At 30.1% G+C, this 12,057-nt stretch overlaps 7 non-coding genes across 7 annotated transcripts; all 7 read left to right on the top strand.

Moving 5' to 3' along the window:
* The first annotated feature begins 3,387 nt into the window (after positions 1-3,387).
* Positions 3,388-3,461, top strand: TRNAT-AGU (transfer RNA threonine (anticodon AGU)). Its single transcript has one exon. It is a non-coding gene; the product is annotated as a tRNA-Thr (tRNA).
* A 1,964-nt stretch (positions 3,462-5,425) lies between these two features.
* Positions 5,426-5,499, top strand: TRNAT-AGU (transfer RNA threonine (anticodon AGU)). The gene has a single exon. It is a non-coding gene; the product is annotated as a tRNA-Thr (tRNA).
* A 436-nt stretch (positions 5,500-5,935) lies between these two features.
* On the top strand, positions 5,936-6,008 carry TRNAM-CAU (transfer RNA methionine (anticodon CAU)). Its single transcript has one exon. It is a non-coding gene; the product is annotated as a tRNA-Met (tRNA).
* Positions 6,009-8,480: 2,472 nt separating this feature from the next.
* TRNAT-AGU (transfer RNA threonine (anticodon AGU)) lies at positions 8,481-8,554 on the top strand. The gene has a single exon. It is a non-coding gene; the product is annotated as a tRNA-Thr (tRNA).
* Positions 8,555-9,501: 947 nt separating this feature from the next.
* TRNAT-AGU (transfer RNA threonine (anticodon AGU)) lies at positions 9,502-9,575 on the top strand. The gene has a single exon. It is a non-coding gene; the product is annotated as a tRNA-Thr (tRNA).
* Positions 9,576-10,519: 944 nt separating this feature from the next.
* TRNAT-AGU (transfer RNA threonine (anticodon AGU)) lies at positions 10,520-10,593 on the top strand. The gene has a single exon. It is a non-coding gene; the product is annotated as a tRNA-Thr (tRNA).
* Positions 10,594-11,540: 947 nt separating this feature from the next.
* On the top strand, positions 11,541-11,614 carry TRNAT-AGU (transfer RNA threonine (anticodon AGU)). Its single transcript has one exon. It is a non-coding gene; the product is annotated as a tRNA-Thr (tRNA).
* The last annotated feature ends 443 nt before the right edge of the window (positions 11,615-12,057 follow it).

Genomic DNA, 12,057 nt, shown 5'->3' with positions numbered 1-12,057 from the left:
GAATAAGTGAAGAGTCTTCATTCATCTTAAGTTTATGAGTAGAGAAGTGTGTGAACTTAGAAAAGAATATGAAAGTGAAAAAGCATTATTCTCTTGAACACCATAAAGAAAAAGTTTTCAAATTAAGAATCAAGTGGGTGCTGTGGCTTAGCTGGTTAAAACGCCTGTCTAGTAAACAGGAGATCCTGAGTTCAACTCTGAGCTGTGCCTTGCTTTTCTCATTGTTATATAACAAATCATTTTCATTAGGTCTTATTCCGATACAATTAAAATATAAAAGTCTGATTCATCTTACTGTTGAACAGATCATCTTAAACCTTATAAAAACACAAGTATTTTCAAGATTATAGAATGAATACTGTTATTGCCAAATAAAAAAAATACATATCTATGAGAAAGACGTAGATGAAATTTCTACCTAGATTTGAGCAATATTAATACCTTCATGATTTTTTTTTTAAAGAATTCAAGAAATGAAATTGAGTTTTATAAGAGTACCTGTTTATTAAAACATATTAATACTTGCGTAGTGATTGAGTATGTTTTCGTGTTTAAGATTACAATACATATAAAGAAGAATTTATAGCAGGAAACACATTTTCATCATCAACAATAAATTATGTGTGCATTTCGCAGTATTAATGTTGGTGCTGTGGCTTAGTGGTTAAAGCGCCTGTCTCGTAATCAGGAAATCCTGAGTTCAAATCTCAACAGCACCTAACTCTTTTCTCCATGCTTTCCGAATAATTTTCATCAAACAAATGTTGAATACAATTTAAGAATAAACATCTGGTTCTATGAACTTTAGAATAAGTTATCTTAAAAATGAAATAAAATGCTTGGTATTGTGAAGATTTTTGTAGGAATGCATTGACTGAAATAGGGAAAAGAAAATGACAAAGAACAAGATAGAGGTGAATGATCACTCTATTGTGGAATTCAACAAATCCATTCTTCAGCAAGGAATATTTTAAAATGATATGAATAGGGTAAACTTCAAATTAGAGAGGTGTTTTTGAATAAGTGAAGAGTCTTGATTCATCTTAAGTGTTTGAGTAGAGAAGTGTGTGAACTTAGAAAAGAATATGAAAGTGAAAAAACATTATTCTCTTGAACACCATAAAAAATAAGTTTTCAAAACTAAGAATCAAGTGGGTGCTGTGGCTTAGCTGGTTAAAACGCCTGTCTAGTAAACAGGAGATCCTGAGTTCAACTCTGAGCTGTGCCTTGCTTTTCTCATTGATATATAACAAATCATTTTCATTAGGTCTTATTCCGATACAATTAAAATATAAAAGTCTGATTCATCTTACTGTTGAACAGATCATCTTAAACCTTATAAAAACACAAGTATTTTCAAGATTATAGAATGAATACTGTTATTGCCAAATAAAAAAAATACATATCTATGAGAAAGACGTAGATGAAATTTCTACCTAGATTTGAGCAATATTAATACCTTCATGATTTTTTTTTTAAAGAATTCAAGAAATGAAATTGAGTTTTATAAGAGTACCTGTTTATTAAAACATATTAATACTTGCGTAGTGATTGAGTATGTTTTCGTGTTAAAGATTACAATACATATAAAGAAGAATTTATAGCAGGAAACACATTTTCATCATCAACAATAAATTATGTATGCATTTCTTACTATTAACATTGGTGCTGTGGCTTAGTGGTTAAAGCGCCTGTCTCGTAATCAGGAAATCCTGAGTTCAAATCTCAACAGCACCTAACTCTTCTCTCCATGCTTTCCGAATAATTTTCATCAAACAAATGTTGAATACAATTTAAGAATAAACATCTGGTTCTATGAACTTTAGAATAAGTTATCTTAAAAATGAAATAAAATGCTTGGTATTGTGAAGATTTTTGTAGGAATGCATTGACTGAAATAGGGAAAAGAAAATGACAAAGAACAAGATACAGGTGAATGATCACTCTCTTGTGGAATTCAACAAATCCATTCTTCAGCAAGGAATATTTTAAAATGATATGAATAGGGTAAACTTCAAATTAGAGAGGTGTTTTTGAATAAGTGAAGAGTCTTCATTCATCTTAAGTGTTTGAGTAGAGAAGTGTGTGAACTTAGAAAAGAATATGAAAGTGAAAAAGCAATATTCTCTTGAACACCATAAAGAAAAGTGTTTCAAACTTCAGAATCAAGTGGGTGCTGAGGCTTAGCTGGTTAAAGCGCCTGTCTCGTAAACAGGAAATCCTGAGTTCAAATCTCAGCAGCACCTAAATGTTTTCTCCATGCTTTCCGAATAATTTTCATCAAACAAATGTTGAATACAATTTAAGAATAAACATCTGGTTCTATGAACTTTAGAATAAGTTATCTTAAAAATTAAAGAATCAAGTGGGTGCTCTGGCTTAGCTGGTTAAAGCGCCTGTCTAGTAAACAGGAGATCCTGAGTTCAACTCTGAGCAGTGCCTTGCTTTTCTCATTGTTATATAACAAATCATTTTCATTAGGTCTTATTCCGATACAATTAAAATATAAAAGTCTGATTCATCTTACTGTTGAACAGATCATCTTTAACCTTATAAAAACCCAAGTATTTTCAAGATTATAGAATGAATACTGTTATTGCAAAATGAAAAAAATACATATCTATGAGAAAGACGTAGATGAAATGTCTACATAGATTGGAGCAATATTATTACCTTCATGAAAAAAAATTGTAAAGAATTCAAGAAATGGAATTGGGTTTTATAAGAGTACCTGTTTATTAAAACATATTAATCCTAGCGTAGTGATTGAGTATCTTTTCGTGTTTAAGATTACAATACATATAAAGAAGAATTTATAGCAGAAAACAAATTTTCATCATTAACAATAAATTCTTTATGCATTTTTTACTATTACTGTTCGTGCTGTGGCTTAGTGGTTAAAGCTCCTGTCTCGTAAACAGGAAATCCTGAGTTCAATTCTCAGCAGCATTTAACTGTTTTCTCAATGCTTTCCGAATAATTTTCATCAAACAAGTGTTGAATACAATTTAAGTATAAACATCTGGTTCTATGAACTTTAGAATAAGTTATCTTAAAAATTAAATAAAATGCTTGGTATTGTGAAGATTTGTGTAGGAATGCATTGACTGAAATAGGGAAAAGAAAATGACAAAGAACAAGATAGAGGTGAATGATCACTCTATTGTTGAATTCAACTAATCCATTCTTCAGCAAGGTATATTTTAAAATGATATGAATAGGGTAAACTTCAAATTAGAGAGGTGTTTTTGAATAAGTGAAGAGTCTTCATTCATCTTAAGTGTTTGAGTAGAGAAGTGTGTGAACTTAGAAAAGAATATGAAAGTGAAAAAGCAATATTCTCTTGAACACCATAAAGAAAAGTGTTTCAAATTTAAGAATCAAGTGGGTGCTGTGGCTTAGCTGGTTAAAGCGCCTGTCTAGTAAACAGGAGATCCTGAGTTCAACTCTCAGCAGTGCCTTGCTTTTCTCATTGTTATATATCAAATCATTTTCATTAGGTCTTATTCCGATACAATTAAAATATAAAAGTCTGATTCATCTTACTGTTGAACAGATCACCTTTAACCTTATAAAAACCCATGTATTTTCAAGATTATAGAATGAATACTGTTATTGCAAAATGAAAAAAAGTACATATCTATGAGAAAGACGTAGATGAAATGCCTACCAAGATTGGAGCAATATTATTACCTTCATGAAAAAAATTGTAAAGAATTCAAGAAATGAAATTGGGTTTTATAAGAGTACCTGTTTATTAAAATATATGAATCCTTGCGTAGTGATTGAGTATCTTTTTGTGTTTAAGATTACAATACATATAAAGAAGAATTTATAGCAGAAAACACATTTTCATCATCAACAATGAATTATTTATGCATTTTTTACTATTACCGTTGGTGCTGTGGCTTAGTGGTAAAAGCTCCTATCTCGTAAACAGGAAATCCTGAGTTCAAATCTCAGCAGCATTTAACTGTTTTTTTCATGCTTTCCGAATAATTTTCATCAAACAAGTGATGAATACAATTTAAGTATAAACATCTGGTTCTATGAACTTTAGAATAAGTTATCTTAAAAATTAAATAAAATACTTTGTATTGTGAAGATTTTTGTAGGAATGCATTGATTGAAATAGGGAAAAGAAAATGACAAAGAACAAGATAGAGGTGAATGATCACTCTATTGTTGAATTCAACTAATCCATTCTTCAGCAAGGTATATTTTAAAATGATATGAATAGGGTAAACTTCAAATTAGAGAGGTGTTTTTGAATAAGTGAAGAGTCTTCATTCATCTTAAGTGTTTGAGTAGAGAAGTGTGTGAACTTAGAAAAGAATATGAAAGTGAAAAAGCAATATTCTCTTGAACACCATAAAGAAAAGTGTTTCAAATTTAAGAATCAAGTGGGTGCTGTGGCTTAGCTGGTTAAAGCACCTGTCTAGTAAACAGGAGATCCTGAGTTTATCTCTCAGCAGTGCCTTGCATTTTCTCATTGTTATATAACAAATCATTTTCATTAGGTCTTATTCCGATACAATTAAAATATAAAAGTCTGATTCATCTTACTATTGAACAGATCACCTTTAACCTTATAAAAACCCATGTATTTTCAAGATTATAGAATGAATACTGTTATTGCAAAATGAAAAAAGTACATATCTATGAGAAAGACGTAGATGAAATGCCTACCAAGATTGGAGCAATATTATTACCTTCATGAAAAAAATTGTAAAGAATTCAAGAAATGAAATTGGGTTTTATAAGAGTACCTGTTTATTAAAATATATGAATCCTTGCGTAGTGATTGAGTATCTTTTTGTGTTTAAGATTACAATACATATAAAGAAGAATTTATAGCAGAAAACACATTTTCATCATCAACAATGAATTATTTATGCATTTTTTACTATTACCGTTGGTGCTGTGGCTTAGTGGTTAAAGCTCCTATCTCGTAAACAGGAAATCCTGAGTTTAAATCTCAGCAGCATTTAACTGTTTTCTTCATGCTTTCCGAATAATTTTCATCAAACAAATGTTGAATACAATTTAAGAATAAACATCTGGTTCTATGAACTTTAGAATAAGTTATCTTAAAAATTAAATAAAATGCTTGGTATTGTGAAGATTTTTGTAGGAATGCATTGACTGAAATAGGGATAAGAAAATGACAAAGAACAAGATAGAGGTGAATGTTCACTCTATTGTTGAATTCAACTAATCCATTCTTCAGCAAGGTATATTTTAAAATGATATGAATAGGGTAAACTTCAAATTAGAGAGGTGTTTTTGAATAAGTGAAGAGTCTTCATTCATCTTAAGTGTTTGAGTAGAGAAGTGTGTGAACTTAGAAAAGAATATGAAAGTGAAAAAGCAATATTCTCTTGAACACCATAAAGAAAAGTGTTTCAAATTTAAGAATCAAGTGGGTGCTGTGGCTTAGCTGGTTAAAGCGCCTGTCTAGTAAACAGGAGATCCTGAGTTCAAATCTCAGCAGCGACTTGTTTTTCTCATTGTTATATAACAAATCATTTTCATTAGGTCTTATTCCGATACAATTAAAATATAAAAGTCTGATTCCTCTTACTGTTGAACAGATCATCTTTAACCTTATAAAAACCCAAGTATTTTCAAGATTATAGAATGAATACTGTTATTGCAAAATGAAAAAAATACATATCTATGAGAAAGACGTTGATGAAATGTCTACCTAGATTGGAGCAATATAATTACCTTCATGAAAAAAATTGTAAAGAATTCAAGAAATGAAATTGGGTTTTATAAGAGTACCTGTTTATTAAAACATATTGATACTTGCGTAGTGATTGAGTATGTTTTCGTGTTTAAGATTACAATACATATAAAGAAGAATTTATAGCAGGAAACACATTTTCACCATCAACAATGAATAATTTATGCATTGCTTACTATTAACGTTGGTGCTGTGGCTTAGTGGTTAAAGCGCCTGTCTCATAAACAGGAAATCCTGAGTTCAAATCTCAGCAGCACCTAAATGTTTTCTCCATGCTTTCCGAATAATTTTCATCAAACAAATATTGAATACAATTTAAGAATAAACATCTGGTTCTATGAACTTTAGAATAAGTTATCTTAAAAATTAAATAAAATGCTTGGTATTGTGAAGATTTTTGTAGGAATGCATTGACTGAAATAGGGAAAAGAAAATGACAAAGAACAAGATAGAGGTGAATGATCACTCTATTGTTGAATTCAACTAATCCATTCTTCAGCAAGGTATATTTTAAAATGATATGAATAGGGTAAACTTCAAATTAGAGAGGTGTTTTTGAATAAGTGAAGAGTCTTCATTCATCTTAAGTGTTTGAGTAGAGAAGTGTGTGAACTTAGAAAAGAATATGAAAGTGAAAAAGCAATATTCTCTTGAACACCATAAAGAAAAGTGTTTCAAATTTAAGAATCAAGTGGGTGCTGTGGCTTAGCTGGTTAAAGCGCCTGTCTAGTAAACAGGAGATCCTGAGTTCATCTCTCAGCAGTGCCTTGCATTTTCTCATTGTTATATAACAAATCATTTTCATTAGGTCTTATTCCGATACAATTAAAATATAAAAGTCTGATTCATCTTACTGTTGAACAGATCACCTTTAACCTTATAAAAACCCAGGTATTTTCAAGATTATAGAATGAATACTGTTATTGCAAAATGAAAAAAGTACATATCTATGAGAAAGACGTAGATGAAATGTCTACCAAGATTGGAGCAATATTATTACCTTCATGAAAAAAAATTGTAAAGAATTCAAGAAATGAAATTGGGTTTTATAAGAGTACCTGTTTATTAAAAGATATGAATCCTTGTGAAATAATTGAGTATCTTTTCGTGTTTAAGATTACAATACATATAAAGAAGAATTTATAGCAGAAAACACATTTTCATCATCAACAATAAATTATTTATGCATTTTTTACTATTACCGTTGGTGCTGCGGCTAAGTGGTTAAAGCTCCTATCTCGTAAACAGGAAATCCTGAGTTCAAATCTCAGCAGCATTTAACTGTTTTCTTCATGCTTTCCGAATATTTTTCATCAAACAAGTGTTGAATACAATTTAAGTATAAACATCTGGTTCTATGAACTTTAGAATAAGTTATCTTAAAAATTAAATAAAATACTTGGTATTGTGAAGATTTTTGTAGGAATGCATTGATTGAAATAGGGAAAAGAAAATGACAAAGAACAAGATAGAGGTGAATGATCACTCTATTGTTGAATTCAACTAATCCATACTTCAGCAAGGTATATTTTAAAATGATATGAATAGGGTAAACTTCAAATTAGAGAGGTGTTTTTGAATAAGTGAAGAGTCTTCATTCATCTTAAGTTTATGAGTAGAGAAGTGTGTGAACTTAGAAAAGAATATGAAAGTGAAAAAGCATTATTCTCTTGAACACCATAAAGAAAAAGTTTTCAAATTAAGAATCAAGTGGGTGCTGTGGCTTAGCTGGTTAAAACGCCTGTCTAGTAAACAGGAGATCCTGAGTTCAACTCTGAGCTGTGCCTTGCTTTTCTCATTGTTATATAACAAATCATTTTCATTAGGTCTTATTCCGATACAATTAAAATATAAAAGTCTGATTCATCTTACTGTTGAACAGATCATCTTAAACCTTATAAAAACACAAGTATTTTCAAGATTATAGAATGAATACTGTTATTGCCAAATAAAAAAAATACATATCTATGAGAAAGACGTAGATGAAATTTCTACCTAGATTTGAGCAATATTAATACCTTCATGATTTTTTTTTTAAAGAATTCAAGAAATGAAATTGAGTTTTATAAGAGTACCTGTTTATTAAAACATATTAATACTTGCGTAGTGATTGAGTATGTTTTCGTGTTTAAGATTACAATACATATAAAGAAGAATTTATAGCAGGAAACACATTTTCATCATCAACAATAAATTATGTGTGCATTTCGCAGTATTAATGTTGGTGCTGTGGCTTAGTGGTTAAAGCGCCTGTCTCGTAATCAGGAAATCCTGAGTTCAAATCTCAACAGCACCTAACTCTTTTCTCCATGCTTTCCGAATAATTTTCATCAAACAAATGTTGAATACAATTTAAGAATAAACATCTGGTTCTATGAACTTTAGAATAAGTTATCTTAAAAATGAAATAAAATGCTTGGTATTGTGAAGATTTTTGTAGGAATGCATTGACTGAAATAGGGAAAAGAAAATGACAAAGAACAAGATAGAGGTGAATGATCACTCTATTGTGGAATTCAACAAATCCATTCTTCAGCAAGGAATATTTTAAAATGATATGAATAGGGTAAACTTCAAATTAGAGAGGTGTTTTTGAATAAGTGAAGAGTCTTCATTCATCTTAAGTGTTTGAGTAGAGAAGTGTGTGAACTTAGAAAAGAATATGAAAGTGAAAAAGCAATATTCTCTTGAACACCATAAAGAAAAGTGTTTCAAATTTAAGAATCAAGTGGGTGCTGTGGCTTAGCTGGTTAAAGCGCCTGTCTAGTAAACAGGAGATCCTGAGTTCAAATCTCAGCAGCGCCTTGCTTTTCTCATTGTAATATATAACAAATCATTTTCATTAGGTCTTATTCCGATACAATTAAAATATAAAAGTCTGATTCATCTTACTGATGTACAGATCATCTTTAACCTTATAAAAACCCAAGTATTTTCAAGATTATAGAATGAATAATGTTATTGCAAAATGAAAAAAATACATATCTATGAGAAAGACGTAGATGATATGTCTACCTAGATTGGAGCAATATTATTACCTTCATGAAAAAAAATTGTAAAGAATTCAAGAAATGAAATTGAGTTTTATAAGAGTACCTGTTTATTAAAACATCTTAATACTTGCGTAGTGATTGAGTATGTTTTCGTGTTTAAGATTACAATACATATAAAGAAGAATTTATAGCAGGAAACACATTTTCATCATCAACAATAAATTATGTATGCATTTCTTACTATTAACGTTGGTGCTGTGGCTTAGTGGTTAAAGCGCCTGTCTCGTAAACAGGAAATCCTGAGTTCAATTCTCAGCAGCACATAACTGTTTTCTCCATGCTTTCTGAATAATTTTCATCAAACAAATGTTGAATACAATTTAAGAATAAACATCTGGTTCTATGAACTTTAGAATACGTTATCTTAAAAATTAAATAAAATGCTTGGTATTGTGAAGATTTTTGTAGGAATGCATTGACTGAAATAGGGATAAGAAAATGACAAAGAACAAGATAGAGGTGAATGTTCACTCTATTGTTGAATTCAACTAATCCATTCTTCAGCAAGGTATATTTTAAAATGATAGGAATAGGGTAAACTTCAAATTAGAGAGGTGTTTTTGAATAAGTGAAGAGTCTTCATTCATCTTAAGTGTTTGAGTAGAGAAGTGTGTGAACTAAGAAAAGAATATGAAAGTGAAAAAGCAATATTCTCTTGAACACCATAAAGAAAAGTGTTTCAAATTTAAGAATCAAGTGGGTGCTGTGGCTTAGCTGGTTAAAGTGCCTGTCTAGTAAACAGGAGATCCTGAGTTCAAATCTCAGCAGCGCCTTGCTTTTCTCATTGTTATATAACAAATCATTTTCATTAGGTCTTATTCCGATACAATTAAAATATAAAAGTCTGATTCATCTTACTGTTGAACAGATCATCTTAAACCTTATAAAAACACAAGTATTTTCAAGATTATAGAATGAATACTGTTATTGCAAAATGAAAAAAATACATATCTATGAGAAAGACGTAGATGAAATTTCTACCTAGATTTGAGCAATATTAATACCTTCATGATTTTTTTTTTAAAGAATTCAAGAAATGAAATTGAGTTTTATAAGAGTACCTGTTTATTAAAACATATTAATACTTGCGTAGTGATTGAGTATGTTTTCGTGTTTAAGATTACAATACATATAAAGAAGAATTTATAGCAGGAAACACATTTTCATCATCAACAATAAATTATGTGTGCATTTCGCAGTATTAATGTTGGTGCTGTGGCTTAGTGGTTAAAGCGCCTGTCTCGTAATCAGGAAATCCTGAGTTCAAATCTCAACAGCACCTAACTCTTTTCTCCATGCTTTCCGAATAATTTTCATCAAACAAATGTTGAATACAATTTAAGAATAAACATCTGGTTCTATGAACTTTAGAATAAGTTATCTTAAAAATGAAATAAAATGCTTGGTATTGTGAAGATTTTTGTAGGAATGCATTGACTGAAATAGGGAAAAGAAAATGACAAAGAACAAGATAGAGGTGAATGATCACTCTATTGTGGAATTCAACAAATCCATTCTTCAGCAAGGAATATTTTAAAATGATATGAATAGGGTAAACTTCAAATTAGAGAGGTGTTTTTGAATAAGTGAAGAGTCTTCATTCATCTTAAGTGTTTGAGTAGAGAAGTGTGTGAACTTAGAAAAGAATATGAAAGTGAAAAAGCAATATTCTCTTGAACACCATAAAGAAAAGTGTTTCAAATTTAAGAATCAAGTGGGTGCTGTGGCTTAGCTGGTTAAAGCGCCTGTCTAGTAAACAGGAGATCCTGAGTTCAAATCTCAGCAGCGCCTTGCTTTTCTCATTGTAATATATAACAAATCATTTTCATTAGGTCTTATTCCGATACAATTAAAATATAAAAGTCTGATTCATCTTACTGATGTACAGATCATCTTTAACCTTATAAAAACCCAAGTATTTTCAAGATTATAGAATGAATAATGTTATTGCAAAATGAAAAAAATACATATCTATGAGAAAGACGTAGATGATATGTCTACCTAGATTGGAGCAATATTATTACCTTCATGAAAAAAAATTGTAAAGAATTCAAGAAATGAAATTGAGTTTTATAAGAGTACCTGTTTATTAAAACATCTTAATACTTGCGTAGTGATTGAGTATGTTTTCGTGTTTAAGATTACAATACATATAAAGAAGAATTTATAGCAGGAAACACATTTTCATCATCAACAATAAATTATGTATGCATTTCTTACTATTAACGTTGGTGCTGTGGCTTAGTGGTTAAAGCGCCTGTCTCGTAAACAGGAAATCCTGAGTTCAATTCTCAGCAGCACATAACTGTTTTCTCCATGCTTTCTGAATAATTTTCATCAAACAAATGTTGAATACAATTTAAGAATAAACATCTGGTTCTATGAACTTTAGAATACGTTATCTTAAAAATTAAATAAAATGCTTGGTATTGTGAAGATTTTTGTAGGAATGCATTGACTGAAATAGGGATAAGAAAATGACAAAGAACAAGATAGAGGTGAATGTTCACTCTATTGTTGAATTCAACTAATCCATTCTTCAGCAAGGTATATTTTAAAATGATAGGAATAGGGTAAACTTCAAATTAGAGAGGTGTTTTTGAATAAGTGAAGAGTCTTCATTCATCTTAAGTGTTTGAGTAGAGAAGTGTGTGAACTAAGAAAAGAATATGAAAGTGAAAAAGCAATATTCTCTTGAACACCATAAAGAAAAGTGTTTCAAATTTAAGAATCAAGTGGGTGCTGTGGCTTAGCTGGTTAAAGTGCCTGTCTAGTAAACAGGAGATCCTGAGTTCAAATCTCAGCAGCGCCTTGCTTTTCTCATTGTTATATAACAAATCATTTTCATTAGGTCTTATTCCGATACAATTAAAATATAAAAGTCTGATTCATCTTACTGTTGAACAGATCATCTTAAACCTTATAAAAACACAAGTATTTTCAAGATTATAGAATGAATACTGTTATTGCAAAATGAAAAAAATACATATCTATGAGAAAGACGTAGATGAAATTTCTACCTAGATTTGAGCAATATTAATACCTTCATGATTTTTTTTTTAAAGAATTCAAGAAATGAAATTGAGTTTTATAAGAGTACCTGTTTATTAAAACATATTAATACTTGCGTAGTGATTGAGTATGTTTTCGTGTTTAAGATTACAATACATATAAAGAAGAATTTATAGCAGGAAACACATTTTCATCATCAACAATAAATTATGTGTGCATTTCGCAGTATTAATGTTGGTGCTG

This window comes from Lissotriton vulgaris, chromosome 12, assembly GCF_964263255.1.
Source record: "Lissotriton vulgaris chromosome 12, aLisVul1.2, whole genome shotgun sequence".
Lineage (NCBI taxonomy): Eukaryota > Metazoa > Chordata > Amphibia > Caudata > Salamandridae > Lissotriton > Lissotriton vulgaris.
Note: the sequence above shows the minus strand (reverse complement) of the source record. Positions and strands in the feature narration are given on the sequence as shown.